General features: G+C 38.1%; 1 long non-coding RNA gene across 1 annotated transcript; it reads right to left on the bottom strand.

Moving 5' to 3' along the window:
- Positions 1 to 2,187: 2,187 nt before the first annotated feature.
- Positions 2,188 to 5,360, bottom strand: LOC310897140. The gene is made up of 3 exons (XR_014582097.1): positions 4,602 to 5,360; positions 4,144 to 4,389; positions 2,188 to 4,037 (listed from the first exon to the last, which is right to left on the bottom strand). It is a non-coding gene; the product is annotated as an uncharacterized lncRNA (long non-coding RNA).
- Between the last annotated feature and the right edge of the window lie 15,849 nt (positions 5,361 to 21,209).

Genomic DNA, 21,209 nt, shown 5'->3' with positions numbered 1-21,209 from the left:
AGAAGTATATATGAAAACTAATAACATCGTTGTATTTTCAGCTGCCATTGAAGAAATTTCATGCCTCCTCTTTGGAGCAATATTAAGACTGAAAATACAGCACAATTACTATGACTCTGAAGGGCACACTGGTAGAAAGATTTGTAAATTGTAAGAAATTCAAAGAAAAAAGAAAATTACTATATAGTCTTGGTACTGCCGGCTACTGAAGGGTTTAAAGACCTCTGGGGAAATGGGAATTTCATTTGTTTTTACTTGTGTACAAGCCAGGTGGGTAAAAAGAGAGAAAAATAACGATAAATATCTGAAAGGTGCAAGTTTAAAGGAGGAAGAAGCTCTAGAGCCTTTATGAAGCAACATGAAAGAAAAACTCTTTCTTCGTGCAGTGAATCCACCCCAGGAGCTGTTTTCCTTTGCATATCTCCTACTGTTGTGAATGGTTAGGTGCCAGCCAACATGCAGTTGGCTGTGGAAAATTAGTGTAAAACACAGTTTGAGGGGATATCTGCAAAACATAAGTTGGCTCAGAACAGTGTGCACTTACCAGGTGACTCCTGTCTGCCTCTTCATCAGCACCATTTGGTTTAAGGCACACCAGGGTATGAGGTGAGATAAAAGCTATATGGTCACCTCTCCTTCACATTCACATTGAGGCTATATGATTCAAAAAAAATTAAAAAGTATAAAAAAAGACTAAGTTGCCTGCTAGAATAGGTCTGTTTCTTTCCTTTTCACTCTTTTCTACAGTTGTGTATCTTTTTTCTCCCAACAGTGTGGAAAAAGTCACAGCCCTAATGATAATGGTAATGATGGGGTTACACCAGGCTGGTGGCCAGACGCTACTGGGGTTCTGCAGGTCTCCTGGGGGGAGTTTAGGGATAGTTCACTTTGATGTTTTCATAAATGACTTGGAGGCAGGACTTGAAGGTAGATTAAATAAGTCTGTGGACTAAAAATAAAATAAAAATAAAATAAAATAAAATAAAATACTGCTGAGCCAGCAGCATGCCCTTGTAGCCAAAAGGGCCAACTGTATCCTGGGGTGCATCAGGCACAGCATTGCTGGCTGGTCGAGCGAAGGGATTGTCCTGCTCTGCTCTGCGCTGGTGCAGCCTCACCTCAAGTGTTGTGTGTGGTTTTGGGCACCCCAGTATTAAAAAGATATAAAACTATTAGAGAGTGTCCAAAGGAGGGTTATGAATATAGTGAAGGGTCTGGAGGGGAAGGCGTGTGAGGAGCAGCTGAGGCCCCTTGGTTTGCTAAGCCCAGAGCAGAGCAGGCCGAGGGGAGGCCTCATGGCGGCCTGCAGCTCCCTCACGAGGGGAGCGGAGGGGCAGGCGCTGAGCTCTGGTCTCTGGGGACAGCGACAGGACCCGAGGGGACGGCATGGAGCTGGGACAGGGGAGGGTCAGGCTGGGTGTGAGGGAAAGGTTCTGCACCCAGATGGTGGTCGGGCACTGGGACAGGCTCCCCAGGGCTGTGGGTGCAGCACTGAGCTGCCGGAGCTCAAGAAGCGCTGGGACAACGCTGCCAGACATAGGGTATGGTTTTGGGTGGTCCTGTGTGGAGCCAGGAGCTGGAATCCATGATCCTTGTCGGTCCCTTCCAACTCAGGATATTCTTTGATTCTATTATTTTATGATAAACCATGAGAAAAAAATCCAAAACAAACAAAAAAAGCAAAACATACAAACAAGAAATAAATAGTGAGCATAGTATAGAATAATTTTATTTTGCTTCATGATAGATAGTCAAATTAATATTCAGGTTTACATTAGAAAACAAAACAAGGCAAAACAATTCTGGAGAAAATGTCTCTGCTGGGATTTCTTCAGCAATTGTCATTATTTTATGTGCTTATTAGCAAACATTTTATTGCAACATCATGAGAAGGAGAAACAAGTATTAATATATTTGGCATCTTTTTCTAGAAGTTTAAATTTAAGATGCTCCCATAGTATCACATCTTCCCAAATCAGATTGCTTCAAAACCACATTTCAGACTACAACTTACTGCTTCATGTTCATAGCTCAGTAAAACCTAGAATATGAACTTACAAAAGCATAGTGTTTGCTTTTTAAATTAGAAGCAAAAATCTTCAAAACTAAATACAAACTGAGAACAATTGCTCAGAGAGTAATTAGATCAATTAATCACTTAGATTATTTGAGAACAAAAGTACCTGGTATGCAGAAAGCAGAAAGATATTTGTGGTAGAGTGATTGCTCTAAAAGGAAAGAGAAATAATACTTTTCAAGTGCAAAATAAAGAGAGTCTACCAGGGAATTATGATTATGTTATATCAAAACAAATATTTTTAATTAGTATGTGCAATGCTGCTGGTTTTGGTCTTAGGGTTGTAATTTAAAGGGTTTTGTACCTCTCCCTGAAGGATGAGGACTGAGAGGTCAGAGACTTCATGACTGCCTTGCAAGAAATGTTCCTTTTCCCAGCTCTTTCTACTATTTATCAGTTCTCAGAGTGAGCTCATTCAGGTGCAAGTAGTCTTTTTGCTTTACCTATGTGTCTTCCATAGAAACATTTGATGCACCTCAGAGGTATGATTGCAAGACCTGTTGGTTCTCTGATGGTCTGTATTCTACTGAATGAGTTTTGTAGATGAGCTGGTCAGTTTTACATTTTTTACCTACATAGTGTCAGTTTGTTCAATATAGATGGTCTACAGGTAGCTGGCTTCTGTTGGTTAGTTTATTATTACCAGAGAGCTGATTGAAAGCTTGGAGGGATAATTCTGAGAAATATTACTTCAGGACAGGATCTTATTCATTGAAGGTATATTTACATAGCGATTCCTGCCCTTGGCATGGTGGTATGACCATCAGTGAGATCCTCCAGCACTTGCATGATTTTTGGGTGATTCTTTTGGTTTTATAATACATTTCATTACAGTGAAAGGTAACATTCTTCTTGAGGTGATTGGGGTGGGTGTACTGTATTCTGATAGGAAAATGAAGTGGTGTCTCAAGGTCTGCCTGTGTGCCAGAAATATTTGAGCGTTGACTTTGCAGAGGGTTTGTGTTGGTCTGACTGCTTAGACTTGGCCTCAGAATAACCCTATATATAATACCTTCCCTTTAATTGGGTGCCCAATTTACTTACAGTCCCCTTGAATATTTGACACCTGGAAGATTAGGCAATCACTCTGCTATCAGTGGAGAGGGGTAGGTACTCTGGAAGATCTGCAGTGTAACTTATTTTTTCTCTGCCTCTTACATTAGTAATGCAGAGACCCAATGGTACATGTTAGGTACCTGAATCTGTTGAGCTTCACATATTTATAAAGGCAGTTGCCTGCTTGGCCAAAGCAAACATAGCTCCTACCGCTAAGGAAGCAAGAATTTTAAGTTCTACTCATCTAGAAAGGATTAAACTCACATCTAAGAAATTCAACTTAATTACCAGGATACCTAAGGATATCCTGCATAAATATCTCTTTCCTTGTTCCCTTGAAATTAGACCCCTTATATGTCCAGGAGTAGGGCCAGAAGAACAGCAACTAGGAGGTGCCTAGCTCTTCTGTGGTTTGTAGGTCACTTTCTGGTGAGAGGACACATCTGGGGTTGAGTACTCAGCTCCTGGTTTTACCCAGTGGTGGTCTAACACATACATGTCACCAAGCAAGACTGGACTGCTCAAATTCTGTCCCCTCTGCGGAGTTCCTTAACAAACAGGTTAAGATCAGACTACTTCCAGCTTGGTCTTTTTTTGATCCCATGATGTTTCTGCTCTTGTCTCAGCACCAAATTGCATTGGAGAATATGTTCATATTTATCACAGTACATTCTACTTCTTCATCCTCTCCTCCAGACTTTAGTAGTCAATTCCCCATCAGGACAAGGCCTTCCATGTTATGGCTGAGTGCACAAAAAGGTAGGTGATTGTGCAGAAGAATTACAAGATGCTAGCAGAAGTTGTGAGACTAAGGCTTCTTTTGATATTTAGCACCTGGAGATTCTCTGGGGAATTCAGGCAAAGTCCTGCTTCCTGGTGGTCTAGGTTGGATGTTTCTGGATCTCTAAGAAAAAAGCAGAACCCATCATAAAGACAAATATACCCAAGGGCCTATAGATGTAGCTGTTATGTGCCCTGGGAAGTTTCAGTCTGAGCAGGAGGATGCTCACCATTTTCAGGTGTCTCCAACTAGATTCATCAGCTTTGAAAAATAGGTGGGATTGAATCCCACTCTGCAAATCAGATGGGACTGAGGTATTTTCATCCTGGCTTATGTGGGATTTAGGAAGGGTGACTTCCTTTCTATTTTTTCTGACATAGACCTATGTGTGTGTGAATACACAGATGAGGTATGTCATAGGAGGTCTGCTGGCTTCTGCTGCAGAAAACAAAAATGCTGCTGAACAGTACAAATCCTAAAAAGGAATATTATCCAGTTATAATAAAATACAGAAGTGAATGAATAGTCAGTGATGAAAATTGATAACAGCATAAGCATTTCCAATCTGTTTTTTTTAATGCCCCCAAAATGTTTGAAATGGTTAACTAGTAATATTTCATAGTTATGATTTTTAAATTGACACACTTTTCTGCTCTAGAAAGCCCATGATTTCTACCCTCAATTTACCACTAAAATGTAGCCTTAATCAACAGTTTCATAACCGTAGCAATTCTGGAGAAAAAAAAAAATCTCTCTATCGCACTACAGATATTTTACTTCCTGGCTTTGGATGGAGACTACAGATATGGATTTCATGTCAGCTGTACAGACATTGTCAGCACTATGTTTTGAACCTGCCTGCTTTCTCATCACATTTTAATTAATGAGGGCATGAGCCGAAACAGGTGTTGGTAACAGAATAGGCAGCAGCTGGCAAACAATTTTTAGATCTGCAATTAACTCATTTATACTATTGTTCCAGAACACAGAGTTCATGTAATTTTACAGAGGAGATTATTACAGGACTGAGCTGTGAAGGCACATTCATTTTTCTTTCCTTTTTTTTTTTTTTTTTAATAACATTTTCCCAGGCTTGGTTCTCATGTTAAAACTGATTGAAAAGTTTAGGCTATTCTTTTTCCAGCAGTAGGCAATTTATATTACTAAAACAATCTAATCAAGGAACTAAATGGCCTTTGAATAGAGAACACTGAATTCACTTCATTATCATCTCTGTTTCTAGAGTGAAAGCGGCATAAATTGCTTTGGAACTAGAGCTCAGCAAAACCCGTCTCCAAATCTGTATCTGTATAAATTGCCTCAAAATGAAAGTTGTACAAGTTCAGCAGAACCTACAGTACATTAAGAATCTAGTTAAACTTTAAACTTTCTGATTGAAGCATCCCAGGATCTTTAAAGAGTATAACTGACTTTACATGCCCTTGTTGTTACCCATTCCGAGACATTTCAAATACAGCTTTTCTATTATTTTTGGTAAAAAATCTTCATTTAAAATGTGAACCTTTGGCATTATATGGAGTGCTTGCCATTCCTCAGTGGCTTAGAGCCAGCCGTCGAAAATTAACTAGCAAAAATTCCATCAATCCATGAAATTATAAAGGGTAATAACTTGGTATTACTTTGCTGTCTGTACGTGATGTGTCACAGCAAAATCCACAAAGAGACCCGAGAGAGACAAAAGTCTGAGGCACACCAAAGTTCAAGCCTGGTTGGGATGGAGTCAACTTTATTCAGAGCTGCCCACAGGATGCTGTGTTTTGCATCTGTGACTAGAAGCTCGATGTGTCATCAACATTGTTTTAGCTATGGCTGAGCACTGCTTGCACAGCATCAAGGCTTTCTCTTCTCACACTTCAGTGAATAGGCACGGAGTGTACAAGAAACTGGCCAAATGGATATTCCATGCCACGTACGTCATGGTCAGCAATAAAAACTGGTGGTGGAAGGTGTTATATCTCTGCAGGGGGGCCATTGCGTGGAGACTGGCTGGGCATCAGTCTGCTTGTGGGAGCTGGCGACTGATTACCTTGGCATCACCTGCATTTTATTCTTTCCTCTCATTTTCCCTTTATTTATCAAACTGTCTTTATCTTGAGCTGACTTTTCTTTTTTTCTTTTGCCTTTCCTACACACTCTCCCATCCTATGTTGTGTCAGTCCCATTGGATTCAACATTAGAATTAAACTGCATGCTCCAAGGCTTTTCAACTTATATGTAAAACTTCTCAACTTGTACATAAAGTCGAGTACTTGACTTATATATAAAAATACTGTAATCATAACTACTTCTGCCCTCAGGGCAATTAAAACATCAAATACATCAGCACCACAAAATCATTGTCAGCTGTTGCCTGGTAATTCTGTGGGAGCTGTGTGGGCTTCCCCATCCTTATGAGCTCTGAAGAGGAAAACACATACCTTGGCATCCTTCAGGCTGGTCAGCCTGCTTGTCAGAGAAGTAAAACATCTTGATCTTGGTATTGATGATTGCTATAAGGCAACCATGGGAATTAGGAATTTGCGGATCTCTGAGACATTGCTCTTTGCCTGCAGGTAGTTTCTTTATTACTTTGTTTTGCCAAAGATCCAACCTCAGTGGTGTTGCAGCTAAGATCAGCCAGGGAATGAACCAATGTCAGAGTACAGTCTAAGGCACAAACCTCCAAATATCCACATTGTTTAATCATTAGCACAGTTCCTGGCATGTTTTCCATGAGTGCTAATTAGCTGAGCCCTGGACAGTAGCCTGGCATTGTTTGGGGATCACATTTCTCAGAAATTATTCCTGCTGATAATTTGAATTTAGACACTTTGTTTCAGGAAAAAGAGAGTTTAGATATGTGAACATCAGTAAAACCTTGTCATTTGACTTCAGAAAAATATCGTTAATCATTTTACTTAATGGTACAGGCAGCATAGCTTGGAGGATCAATGAAAAGTGAAAGCATCATGTGAAATTGAAGGTTAAAGCTGTGAGTTATTGTATGAACACCACAGCATAATGTAGCACAATTTTTGAACATGAAGAATTTATATGCTGAATGACCCAAGAGGCCAAACGAGTATTAGCTGTTGTAAGTAATATTATTCTGTGCACACAATCTGACTGGAATAATTAACAGAATAATGGATTTATGTTGCCATAATGCATTTACATTTCCAATTTTAATTTTAATACATGCACATATCTTTGAAATTATGATAGCAGCTGTAAAATTAGTGCATTTCTTTGTTAAAAATGCCTAGATAATGTAGTTCAAAGAAGAGTCAAGGACAAGATTTGTTGGGTAGTTAGATGTGTAAAGAAACACATAGTCATTGACTGGCATTTCCAGTATGCTTTGGAAAGCTCTCCAGGCACCATCAGTAATTTAGGATTACAAAAAAACTTGAAAAATCTGCACTTAAAGTTATAACAATATTATTCTCCCAAGTGCTTACAAAAAGAAGAGGCACACGCCTAAAAAGAGAAAGGGAGGAGTCCATGTTCAGGTAACTGAACCCAGGGTTTAATCCCCCTGGCCTCTCATGGGTTGCCACATGCCTTAATGCATAAGTAGGGTCACTGAGTTTGCCTGGGGTGACTCCCATCCCTTAAGTTTACTGCAACAATCTGTAACTCTAAATGTTTAAAACTGTTAGACCTCAAACCCTGTATTATGCTGGTATATAAAAATATTCTTAATTTGTCTTTGGAAGAGAGCAATGACATGTTTTCATCCACTGCAATACTTCTGGAATATTTTTTTTTTGCCATCGTTTAGTATTGTTCAGTGAATATTATCTTCTAACATTAAAACATTTCCAAATCTATTAGTCTGTACTACTCATAGTTACATTTGTAAGTGAGGAAAGATTTGAATAAACCATCTGTGTAACTTTTTAGACGTTTTAGACATTTGAAGAGATTCTAAATGCTAAAAGATTTTAAATCAGTTAGAATATTCACAAGAAATTCTGAGCCCTGAGATTAATATAACTAAAAAAAAAAAAAGTTAATAGTTCACTTAAAATTCTAGAAACAAAATTTAGAAATTAAAAATATAATTGACAATAGTAAATTGATGATTGTCAACATGATATCAAAGAATATCTTGTAAGATCTCTGGCTAAATATGAGGGGGCACTTTATTGTGAGGATGGCAGAGCACTGGAACAGGTTGCCCAGAGATGTTGTGGAGTCTCCTTCTCTGGAGATATTCAAAACCTGCGTGGATGCCATCCTGTGCAATGTGCTCTAGGTGATCCTGCTCGGCAGGGGGGTTGGACTAGGTGGTCTTCAGATGTTCCTTCCAACCTCGACCATTCTGTGATACTGTGAAAAAAAATGTATTTTTTCTACTGGGATTGTAGCTATAACTGATAAAAGAAACAAGATGGAAATAAATTTCTTCCAACTAGAGAAGCTCTAGATTTATTACTGTTTTGGTAGAAAATCTTTTAGTTAATTATTCAGGTATTAAATAGACTAAAAACTGGCTCAATGATATATCTCAAACTGATGTTATTTATTAACTATTATCTGTATGACAGCTTAGATAATTGTTAAACTGTAAGTAATAGTTTTATTAATAATTTAGAAAATATGGCAGAATCCTTACCAAAAGGCTTACTGCAATCTGACAGAACAGTAAATGTTGAGAGTAAGTTATTTGTACTGAGCTATTTGAATGGCTTGGTTTCAAGCCTGGAGAATTCAGCTTTCCCCACAGCAAATCTACATTTGATTAACTGAGTAACTTTCTCGACTTGAATGACTGTATTGACTAGATCTCCATTGTCTACAGTGGAAGCGTTGACATTTAACATTTCAGTGCACATAAACAAAAGTAATGCAACAGGGAAAGACGAAGACAGGCTTTGTCTTGGCATGTGGATGCTGGCTGAGATCGTGAGGACTCGAGGAAGATTTTGGTGTCCATTGAGTTCACTGCAGCAAGCAAGACGTCATGCATAAGAAAGTGATCTTTCCTGTGGATTTGATAAGACTATTGCAAGCCGTTTCTAGTTATGGGGTCCCTGTATTAAGATAGATGTGGAGATAATACTAAAGAAAATTTAGTGGAAGATCCAAGGTTTGGACATCAGCCTTACAATATAAGATTCATGGAGCTCATCTAATTCACTTTATAGAAAAAAAAGTTAGGAGGTGAATTAATCTCTATGTACAGCTATTTATAGAGATGTGTGGAAGTAGTAGGTTTCCAAACTTATGGACAAGAGCTTAACAGTAACCATGGGCTGCAAACCAAAGTTAAAGAAAATTGATTTCAGATAATCCACTCTTGTACTTTGTGTAGTGAGGACGGGTAAACACAGGGGAGGCTTACTGGGGGATGTAACTGAAGATACTGACATTGGAAAGACTTTAAATAAGACTGGGATCTTTTGAGAGAGAAATTATTTACTCCCTGAGCACAGTAATCAGGTGAGAGGATGGTGCTGGTTCACTAGATTTTATCGAGTCTTTCTGGGATGCAAATACTTCTAATACATGAAATACTTCAGATAATGTATGCAATTACTTAGCATACATCAGGGCTTTCACTAGTCAAGAGGAGCAGAGCTGAATTAATGCTTGAAAACATAAGCAGTTCAAGTGACAGCACAATGTACTCTATTTCTGTGAAGTATATTATGGTAGCCATTAATTTGTGACACGAGAGTGGTATAAAGCAAATATTCTGAAAAGTCGCATTTTTTAAAGTTGAATTTGAAACAGATGCCTTGGAACTCAGCAACGGTTTTTGTTTTGAATTGATGCCTTGATGTGTTATTATTTAGTCTTTCTAAGAGCTGAAATGAGGAGGCATATTATGCTGACAAGGAAGAAAACTTTCACTTGCTGTTGATGTGTGATTTTTAAAGCACAAACATAATTCTGGTACAAATTTATGGAAAAGCATTTTGAATATCAATAATGGAGAAAAAAATAGTTCTTTCTCTACTACCATATATTTTCATTGTGGAAAATTTAAGGTACAGAAAATGCCAACATGCTTTGACATAAAACCTCCTGTGAAATGTAATGAATATCCTGATGAACCTCTGGGGCAGGTGCAACATCTCCTAACGCTATAATAGCAATTACTTAACAAATAGTTATTCCAACTGCAATAGTGGTTATATATTGACCTTGTTGCATATATCAAGTGTGGACTCTAGCAGTAGATTAGTGTCCTTGAGTTAATTTTGCTCATTTGTTACACAGTTTAGTGCAAGGTAGGGGTTGGTTTCTAATTGTGTTAAAACCGTATTCTATCACTATCACTAATTCTGGTGGCACACATTTATTTTCACTTTATTCAGGTTCAGTTGTTCTGAAAAACCCACTTTGTCAAGTTGTTTTACAGCTTTGCCAGCAATGTAAAGTAATGCCTGCTTATGTCAGCGACAGCGGGGCTGCCTTGTTTTGGGTAATGTGGTAGCACAACGAAAAGGTAATCTTCTTTCCTTTTGCCAGTTGCTGAGTTCCTAAATTACAGTACGTCGTTACAGCTCTCTTTCAGAAGCATTTCCCTCTGGATCCCACACATCCCCTTGGCAAAATGAGAGCTATTCTGGACAAAGCACTGCAAACTCCTGAGAGCAATCTGCAGTGCCTAGGAGCCCTAATAGGTCTCTTGAATCTACATTTTCTTTAATTCATTCCTTTTAGTACTAATAACGTGAAATGTTTCCTAGAGAGCTTTCATCCAAACATCTGGGGGTACTACAGGAAATCAGCATGGGGTATGAGAGCTCCTGACTGGCTGTGTCTGCTTATCAGTGTCTATGTCCCCTCCAGCTTGGGTACAGCAAACTGGTTCCCCTTGCAAGAAATTAGACAGTGGAGGTGAACAGATGCTCAGAATTTGCTTGCGAAGGTTAGATTATTATCAGTAACCAAATGATAAAAGGATTTGCTAGACTGTGTTTTCTGTGTTTGCCCAGTTGTTGTGAATGGTAATTCCCTCATTAAGAAGCTTTAGTAACTAGAGGTAATGTAGCACTTACCAGTATAATGGAAACCACAGTCAATGAGACAAATATAACACAGCGGGACTATTAATTGGTTAGTGGGTAAGAAGGAATAGGAAGAAGGAAGAGATTCTATTTATTTCCTTCACTCTTGTGTATCTGTTCCCTGCTTTCATTTCCACAATCTGGAATAAAAATAAAAATGCAGCACAAATGTGTTTCTATAATGGGACCATACGGGAGCTTATGGTCCCATTATATATATAAGGTGCGTGTATATATATATTATATATATATTATAATATAAGGTACCAAGTTATTCCTCTGTCTTGGACCTGCCTTGTTAGAACCGCAAGCTAGCAGTGATGGTGGTTTTTCCAAACAGATTTTCTATTACTCAACTTCCCCCCCCTCCAAAAAAAAAAAAGAAAATGAACAAACAAACAAACAAAAAAAAAACAGATAATCGATTGGCCATTGCTTGTTTGTTTGTTTGTTCTCCTTTTCCTGGTGGTTCTGCTGTTTTGGTAAACTAATAAGTACCCCAGAAAATAAGGATTGCTTCTGTGCAAGAAAATTCATATCAAAGCCTCTTCTTTCTAATCTCTTGTCCTGCCCTTAAGTGGGCTGCTTCTTTCTTCTCCACAATAACATGTACAAGCTGACTCTCTCTGAGAGTCTTTCTGTTTCTCACAATTTGTCTGTCTACAACAGCTTCTTAGTTGCTACCAGCTCCTCCACTTCTGGACTGTGCCGTTTCAGTTTCCAAGTGCTCAAATGTCCTCTATAGCTCTGCTAACATAATAAAATCTTCCAGAGAAGCTCTCCCACCTCCAGGTAGTGGTCTGCTTTTAATGGCCGAAGCAAACGAGCTCACTGCAGGCTGCTCTGTGGCACACTGAGGCGCTGACTTTAACGTGAGATTTGTCTATCCCAGGTGTCATACAGCTATGATGTGGGAACTGTTTGCTCTCCCCTACAGCAGATGGCTAACATAAGTCAGAGCAATTGCAAGGATACAAGTGCCTAATCCACTGAGAGGAGAGGCAGTTTGAGAAGAAGGGTTCAGTTCAAGGACCTTTAACTATAGTAGTCAAGAACTGTTTAATGCAGCCTTGGGTGTTCCCCACACCAGAGAATTTCTTGACCCATCCTCTGGCCATGAACTTGCAGGCACAGTCTGATGTGTCTATATTATTGAACTGTCAAAGCTCTCAAGACACGCCAGTAAATATACTAGCAATGTTACTGCTGGAGCTGTTAGCTCCACTTCTCTTCCACTGGTCACTTCTCTTTTTCCTCTCATTCTTTTCTGCTCTCCTTCATAAATCTGTCCCTGACTAAATCTCAGCAAACAAGATTACTACTCGGATGGCTTCACTCATTTATTTTCCTGACGTATATCTCCACAATTAAAGTACTCTCTACAAGAAGAAAAGCAAAGGGGAGCCCAAGGCCTGTATGTATCTAGACCGTGTCCCATTTGAGTTCCTCCAGTCCTTGTGTGGGCTTTGGTTCAGGGCTGAGGCTTGTATTGTCCCATCCAGGCAAAAACCATGCTCTCGTTTAGGAAGTTCTGAACAGACCTGAAAGCAACGCAAAATATACGCGCTCTGCTGTAGCTATAGTATTTTAATTGCAGGCATCTGCCATCACAGTAATGCAGATATGGGTTGAAATGTTTACTTCATTACCCCCTCACAAGATCTTAATTAAGCTAACTGGAGATTTGAACAAAAGAGGATAAAAAGGCATCAATTATGTGTATTACGGCACTGAATAGGGCTCTGAAACTCAGACCCGAACTTCTGTCAAAAGGGGCTGTTCAGGAGCGCTTATCCAAAGCTGGTGATTGCAACCAGTCATTTTCCACACTCTGGGGTAAGACTGCATTCTTCTTGCAGCAATAGCAGCCTTTCATTTTGGTAATTGTGGGCTGTTTATGCAGCGTGAATGTCAGCGGGGAGATGTCGTATGATCTGACAACATCAGCCCACAGTGAATGACAGCAAAGATGTCATTCAGACCCAGTAATCAAGCTTAGGGAGCACCAAATTCAAAGTCAGGTGTGGTGCATAAATATTAGCTTTCATTCAAAAGCCCACATGAATTTAAAATTATGAAGACATGGAGGTATTTATTGATAAATACATACAACAATAATGTGAAGCAAACTGAAATACTTCTGAAGGAAATTTGGGTACACCTGAGGTATAATAATGCCATGCAGCCTTATTCTGCCCAAATCTCAATCAAAACCTCTGTTACGCCAGGTAAATGGGTCTGGTAAGAGAAAGTCTTTGAACAGCCCAGCCAACCTGTATTATACATTCATGCTTGGCAAGCCAACTATTTTTATTAAATAAAAAATATTCATATTATGCTGTTATTTTTAAACATTCATTCCTTCAAAAGGTTCAGAATTTGTATTTTTCAGTCCAATTTGGGTTCAAAATAATTTGGAAATAAAGCAGTCTTATGTTTCTTTCATGGGGGCTTTTATCAGATTTTAGATATGCTTTTTAATATTAATAGTATGTTAGATCTTACTGTGCATAACAGTATGTTAGTTCTAACATAATAGTATGTTAGAATATAGCAAAATGACAGGCAACACAATTCCAATTAATTACAAAATTCTAAGTAGAATATTCTTTTAGCACAAAAAAAAAAAATGGGGCTACTGAAAGCTTTCAGCAATACATTGGTTTTGAAAAATGAGTTTTCATCTGAATCAGATAAAGCAGCAAAATTATATTTGCAATGGACAGTTTTGAATGTGTTTGGTGTTTTTATTTATTTTTTGGATCAGATATGACAGTGAAAAAATAGTGTTAAAAAGGTACATAGTTCATTTGGATTCTTCCATCAAAACACATTGGTTTCAAGACTTTTTGTAAAAATGAAGAGTTAAGTCAAGGGTATAGCAGACAGACCATTAACTGGCCTGTAAGAGAGTTAAACCACCTGTTTCACAGTGACATTATGCCTGGTCCAGTTTGACCTGCCATTCTGACAGTCACACAGTAATTAAAACTAGATGAGATGCTACTAACATAAACCATCTGAACATAAACTTATGGTGTGGCTTATATTAAATGGGACTCTATTTCCATTCATTGCATGATACATTTTCCAGCTGGGTGGTTGAATTGAAATCCAGTTTAACAATTTTTAATTGCAGTGCTTTTATTTAATGTTTGCCTCATTCTTTCCTAAGAGTTGCAGTTAGGAGTACCAACTGATATGAAGCTTACACTGTGCCATGTGCTGCATAAGATTTTCTTTTTGTGTTGTACTTTGCAATGATTTTTACCATTGACACTGATAAGGTCAAAAAGAAACCAACAGAGGTGGCTGCACCAGCAACAACCAATAAAGATAAAGCTCTTGTGTGTGTTGGGATTTTTACTAGGACGAGCAGCATTGCAAACAATCCATGAAGAAGAGGGCAAACAAGGGAGCATCGATTTGAGGATGTAGTCCCCATTGTTATACATTTATTCATCTTAGCTGGTTTCATTTAAGAAGGTGGATTTTTCCTGTATTCTGGAGTGTGAGATGGACTTTTTAGGCAGACTTCAGATGAGTCATAAACTGATGATATTGTTCAAATGCTAAAGTTTTGATTTATCCTATTGCTCTCTTGAATAACATTGTATTGTAAACATTGACAGCAAAGTGGACCAGTTGATGTAGTCTCTTTCCAGTAGCTCTCTAGTCCTGAATCTTTCCTCCTTTAAGGGGAGTCTGAGGTACAGAAAAACTTGAAGAAATCTCAGGAGAACTAAATTGTATTAAAAAAACTGAAATCATGAAATCTATCTGATTTCTGTTGGATTCACTTAGTAAAAAAAGGCATGGCAACATCGTTTCTTGATTCCCTGGGCTAGCATTTTCAGAATGACAAAATATTTATAGCTTTTTTCAAAATGACTAATTCAATCTTTTCACTTGTATTACACAAAAGTCAAACTCAAATGAAATATTTCAAATGGTTTACAAAGGATGTTTTATTTCCCTTCACAAACTGTCTCCGTACTTATGCATCCTTCGCAGTTTTTCAGTGGTTTGAAATAAAGCTAGTTTTCAGTCTTCTGAAATTGATCTGCTGTTTTCTGTTGTTGGGCAAAAATCTCTAATAGGATGGAATTAACAGTTTTGTTGGCAAATTTTAATTTTCATTTATTTATTTATTTGTAACTGGGGCTGAAGATCACATGACTGTAGACACAAAGATGAATTCTCTTCTTTGGGTGCAAGGTAATGAACAATTTGGGTTAACAACCCTCACAAATTCCTAGATTTAGCCAATCTTGAGGCCTCTCCTAGACACACACAGTCTGGAGATTTGGCCTTCAGTAAAGATGCAGTTTATATTCTAATCTCAAAATGATTAGAATACATTAGCCATGCAGAATGACTAGCCAAATTCCATTGTCAATCAAGTTTTCAAACAACAGACAGATGTCAAAGTTAGGAGGACTGGATAAGAAGTTAGTTCATGCATTTTTGATGACCGTTCACAATTTTGCTTTAATGTGATGTAAAACATAAAACAATGAAGAGCACCATAAATCTTTGTGTAAAAGTACTGATTATACAAAGTTTTTTTTTATGAGGTGCAGCATTTCCTTTCTCTCTGACACTTATGCTTGTTTTGAATTAAAAAAATTAGAGCAACGTCATATTAATTAAAACACCCCCCACATACACACACAAAAAACTAACATTTTTTTTTTCACTGCATGTTTTTCATTCTTTTCTGCTCACAGATGGTATTCTGACATTTTTAGTTTATGCTGGGTCTGAATTACAGTTTCCCAGAACATATTGATGAGAAACACCAAAAACTAATTTAATCAGAGAAAAAAATCTGATGTCAGATTGAAAAAGATCTACCAGCTTTTACTAAAAAGAAAAAAAAAATCCCTGTAAATAATGAAAAAAGAGCCTTATCTTCCTCTTTCCTCTTCTCAAGAGTTTACAGTTTTTGAAAAAAAATTGTTATACAACAAGTGAAATCTCTGAGATATGTCAGGTTTTATAATGGTTTGTTTCTATTCTCCCCTCTCTGGAAACTGTGGGTGCCTTTGGCTGCTAATATTTTTCTTTTCTGCAGGCACTTTGTATCAGAATCAATTCTAGCAAGGTGGGAACAAGTCAGGCCTTTATTATATACCACATTGTTTTCTTTCTGACTCCACCAGCTGCAAGAGAACTTAGACTTTTAAAATTGTTTTAATGGGGAAAATATAGATACAATGGATCTAATACTGCAGGTCTTTGTCAAGGTTAATTTTACTCATGTAGGTAGTCAAGTTAATTTGGACTATTAAGAGACATTCATTCCACTGAATTTTGGATGTCTAAAAATTAGCTGTGTACTCCAGACTAGTCATCTTCATTTCCTCCATAGGTAACGTGCATGGAAGTTACCTCCAGAGGATAATTCAGCCTCCTTGTCTGAGATGCATATGGGGAGGAATGGAGTGGTGTTTGCACTTACCAGTCTTTTTGTGCTCTCTCTTCTGGCAACCTTGAGAACTAACCCTGGTTGGATGCCTGCTAGTTGGTTAAAGAAACATGAACTCTTGCTTCTTGGAAACAGATAGTTGTCACACAAGACTTTGCAAGATTGCTCTTTTTAGCAAAGATCAGCAAAAATTAAATTATTTCAGAATTTTCATTTCATATCGGATTTAGTAACCTAATTTTTCTCAGCAATTTCTAAATATTTTGAAGATAAATACTTACAATTCAGAACATTTATGTCATGAAGTCTAGACTTTCAGCACCTATAATATTTCATTACCATCTGAGGGAGGGATTTCAGACTCAATAAAACACAAATGTGAGTTTATTTTGAAAGTGGGGCAGCAGGTATTACAATTTATAATTTTTTATCTTGGATTTTAGCATAGAATCAGGTCTCATACCTTTATCAGAAGTAGCAGTTTCCAATAGTTCTGGGTGCCCTTCTACACTGAAATACAAGATTTCAGTTAGCAGACCTGATTTTCTTTTAACACTGCATAGAAACACATTACATAGAATCACACAGAACACAGGCAGCCTTTGACAGCCCCAACCAAGCTTTCAGAGCAAGACCTTGAAGTTTTATTGACCTTGTCCTGGAAGCAATGCCAATATCGTTCTAATGATTTCAAGAACTGGAGATGAACAACTTGAGGACAAGGCTTGTGAGAAATCGATTTGGTACTTAGCGAGGTGATAGGAAAAAGGTTCAACTTCCAGAATTTCTGGCAGCACCAAGCAACATTCATGTGAATCATGGCATACCTCCAAAAGACAGCACATTTCTATTCCTTCTACTTTATTCCTTATCCTAAGAGATGCTATTCAATACTTAGGAGTGATGACAAAGCACAGAGAGTGGACATAAATAGTAAGTATATACTAACATGATTACAGGCAAATTTAGTGCTAAGTAAAGAGTAAAGAGCTGTGCAGCATACTACAGAGAAAAGAAAACTGCAGGAACCACTGCTATCTACAAAGTTACCCACCAGATCTTAAAAGCAGGCAGCAAGATTTGTTTTTATAGGAATGCTGCACATTTTTGTAGACTGTTATTTCTTCCAAGACACTTAATATAATTGTACTTACTCATTGATATTTTCCAGAAACTTTGGTCCTGCTTCCAATATATTCCACAAAGCTGCATTGATCCTTACGAGATTGTGTTGCAGAAGTGGAAGTAAAATCTTCAAAACATCAGCAGATAACATTTTAGAGGTTTTGAAAATTAAACTTTTTGATTTTGTTTTCAATAAGACCTTTTGATTAGAAATTGACTTTTTTAAACATCAGCAGAGAGGAAGGAGGAAGAGATTCAAAATACATTCAGAAGTGTTTCTGAAAATATGAAAGTCTGTGTATTTTTTTATTTGTTTGTGTTTTGTTGTTTGTTGTTGTTGTTTTTTCCCCAAATTATAACTTGTTTATTTTTCCAGCTATCAACAGCATATATTGTTTCTCCACTGACATCGAATTTCTCTAGTAAGTACACATAAAAACATACAAATATATATAGTCAACTCTACAAAGAAATCAGCTCCAGATAAAATATTAGTTAAAATGGAGCTTAATTTAGGGTGGAAAGGACTTCTTGTTGAGAAAGCACTTTTTACAGACTAGGATACAGGAGAGAGAAAAGTCAGGTTTCCAGGTGCCGTCAACCTACATAGTGTTCATGGACTTTGCTGCTCTCTACTGAATTATACAGCTGATTAACATGTGTGATACATGCTTTCTTTCCAGCTGAGAGGTGATTTTAAGGTATTATTCCCCGCTGGACCTTCTGGAAATTAGCAAAGTGAACTGGAGAAAAGTGAATGGATCTCTACCAGAGAGATGCAATAATCTGGCATTTGGCTTTCTCCCTTCTCTATCCACAGACATGCCAAGCTTGTGCTGAGCATGAGTGAGGATTTGGCCCTCACTTCAAGCTCTTCTCCCCATTATTTTTCATCCACCCCTCACTGAACTCGTGTATTTTATGCCTATAGAACTGAGTGGTTCTCTCCTGGTGTTTGACTGCATGTTGCAGCTGCACGTGGTCATCTTGAGCTGCGCTGGGACTCCAAAACAGTTCACCAGCAGATATGCCTTGCAGCTAGGGCAATGCTATGCCAGAGGACTGATCTTTGAAAGCTGTGAAGGGCCACGCACTCCATGCTGTAAGATTGCTGGTAGGACATCCATGATGTGCTATAGAAGGAGTGTGTTTCACAAGACAGTTGCCTGTTCTGTGTCCATTAGTATACGATACAACCCAGGACCCTGTACGATGGAATTCCTATATCCTGAGAGACCTCATTTATCCTGATGTACCGAGGATCAGTGGTGGATTAATGGAGACAAAGACTGAGGGAGGGAAAGACAGTGGAGAAATGGAGTGAAGAAACTCAGCCTGACCACTGGGCTAATATTGCAAATTTATTCAGGTAGAGGATGCCTGTATTGATGCCAGTAGAGGTTACACTGAACAGAAGTACACTGGAGAGCTGTTGCTGGTAGCTGGCAGACCATGTGGGGAAATTATCATTTAATTTGCTATGCCTTATACCCTTATCCAATATGCATTTGCTTACAGTCACTGCTAGTGTCAGGACACTGCTAAAAATGGACTTTTCATCTTGCCTAGAGTAGGTATTCTTATGCTCACATGTGGATACTTTGCAAATTTTTACAGCAAGATCATCCATCTGTGATTTTCTGAAGACTTACTGGGGCCTTCAATGTTTCCAATTCATCTCTGAGATAGTTGCTCCGAGATATGAAATGCTGCAATTTCAAATCCTTCCAAGGAAAAAGCTATTAAGGAAATCTGTCTGGTGAACAAAATATTTTGTAATAAATTTTGACTGCTTTTCAACTGTTCTCAGCCTTGAAAGCCCAAAATGTTTCGGAAACAACAGAAGTGTGTTTACAATCACAGGTTATGCAATTAATAGCTAGTGACATTCAGGGAATAACAGTGTGTCTAGTTTCCAAAGATAAATATTTATAATGTAAACATTTAATGGCTTAAGTATCTTATTTAACTGCCCTTCACTTCCATTGCCTTGTCTAAACATTGCACAGAATGCTGATGGCACTAATTTCTGAAGTAATAAATTCATAACTGTGTTGTGTGCCACGTTATTTCCAGCTGATGTAAAAATCCTCAGTGGTTAATAAGAAAATGGCATTCACTGGTGTGGTGGTAAAGAAAGTAGATAAACTCATTTTTTTTTATTTTTATTTTTTATTTTTGGTGGTCCGTTGCAGGCTGTGAAAAGTGGACACAAAAATCTACCTATACTGCCCAACATTGAGGTGGGTGAACTCTATTTACATGTTGACCAGAAACAAATTAATTCTCCATAGAGATAGACATGAACTTTCTGAAATTCACACATGGATGATGACAGGGTCTTCAGTATTTGCTGAGATTGGTCTGCTTGAAATAGGCTTGATTTCCATAAGGGTACAAATATATACTTTTATTATCTTCAGTTAAATTCAACAACTAAGTATATACAGAAGATAGCCTATAACAGTATACTGTGAAGGAGATGGACCACAGCTTAATGTCTTTATATTTTTTCAGCCTTCAGTGTGGCATTGTCCACCATGACTTGATTCCTGTTACTAGTGCACTTCTCACGCATCTTAGAAGCGATGCTGATGTGCACAATGCTGAGCTGTCATCCTACATCTGTTTGCAGATCTCTTCCGTAGGGGGACCACAAACCTCTCCATTGGGGTATTTACAGTCACTTGAGCTAGCCAGAAAGGCTAATCCTCTAAATGATAAAGCAATCAAGGGTGTTAAAACAAACATACAAACAAATTGTTGAAAGAACTTTTTACTTTTGATTCACGAGATCAGATCTAAGAAAGGACCAAGGTACACCTATTTATGCATTTTGCATAATGGTATTCCTGGATATAAAATCCAAAAGCACCTAGAAAAATAACTGCAGCAGTGCAGAGACAGGCTCCTTGCCCTCCTGGCCTCGCTCTATGTTTATGTTCTTCACTGTAACTTTGTACAGCTCACGTGGGTGACCATCTGTGTTCCCTGTCCATTATGTCCACAACCTGTGGTCCAGGTAATGGCACAACTCACACAGATGCTTTGCTCACTGGCCAGACGCTTATAAAGCGTGTAAGGGTGCCATATCAGCAAAAATTTAAAAAGAGAGCATCTATTTAAAAACAAACAAAACTAACAACACAAGTCCTATTGATTTGACTCTAATATAGTATATTTCTAACCATTCTGTGTACAGACAACCTTTTTACTCTTATGTTCTAAAAATCTATTTTTATTTCTGTCTGTGTGCATGTACATACAGCACATGCACATACATTTGAAATGCTAATCTGTGTAGAGAGAGCCAGTCTGAGAGACTGAGATCACGCCACCAACTTTTAGAGATCCTTTGTCTTCGTTTTCCAGCAAAGTGCATTACAAAACCAAAAGAAAATGAAACAGGGTCATTAAGGATGGGAATGCATTTGAGGAAGGCATTTGATCCAAAGGAAAATAGACACAGCCTAAATAGTTCAAGGAAGGAATTGTCTAAGCATTAAAGATGAACTGAAATTAACAGTACACGAAACAGTGACTGCATTTCTCTACCTGGAGATGCTCCTAGAAGAAATCTAAGAAATGTGGCAATAAACAGAAGTGACAGATAGAGCTCTGAGGAAGGAGAGTAGGGAAAAGAATTAAGACACAAGACAGACAGGGAAGTAGCCTTTGGGACCTGTGCTGGAGTTCACTTAAAAGGAGTTCATA

The sequence above is a fragment of the Anser anser genome (genome assembly GCF_964211835.1).
Source record: "Anser anser genome assembly, chromosome: 3".
NCBI lineage: Eukaryota > Metazoa > Chordata > Aves > Anseriformes > Anatidae > Anser > Anser anser.
This window is presented reverse-complemented; position numbering and strand designations above follow the sequence as displayed.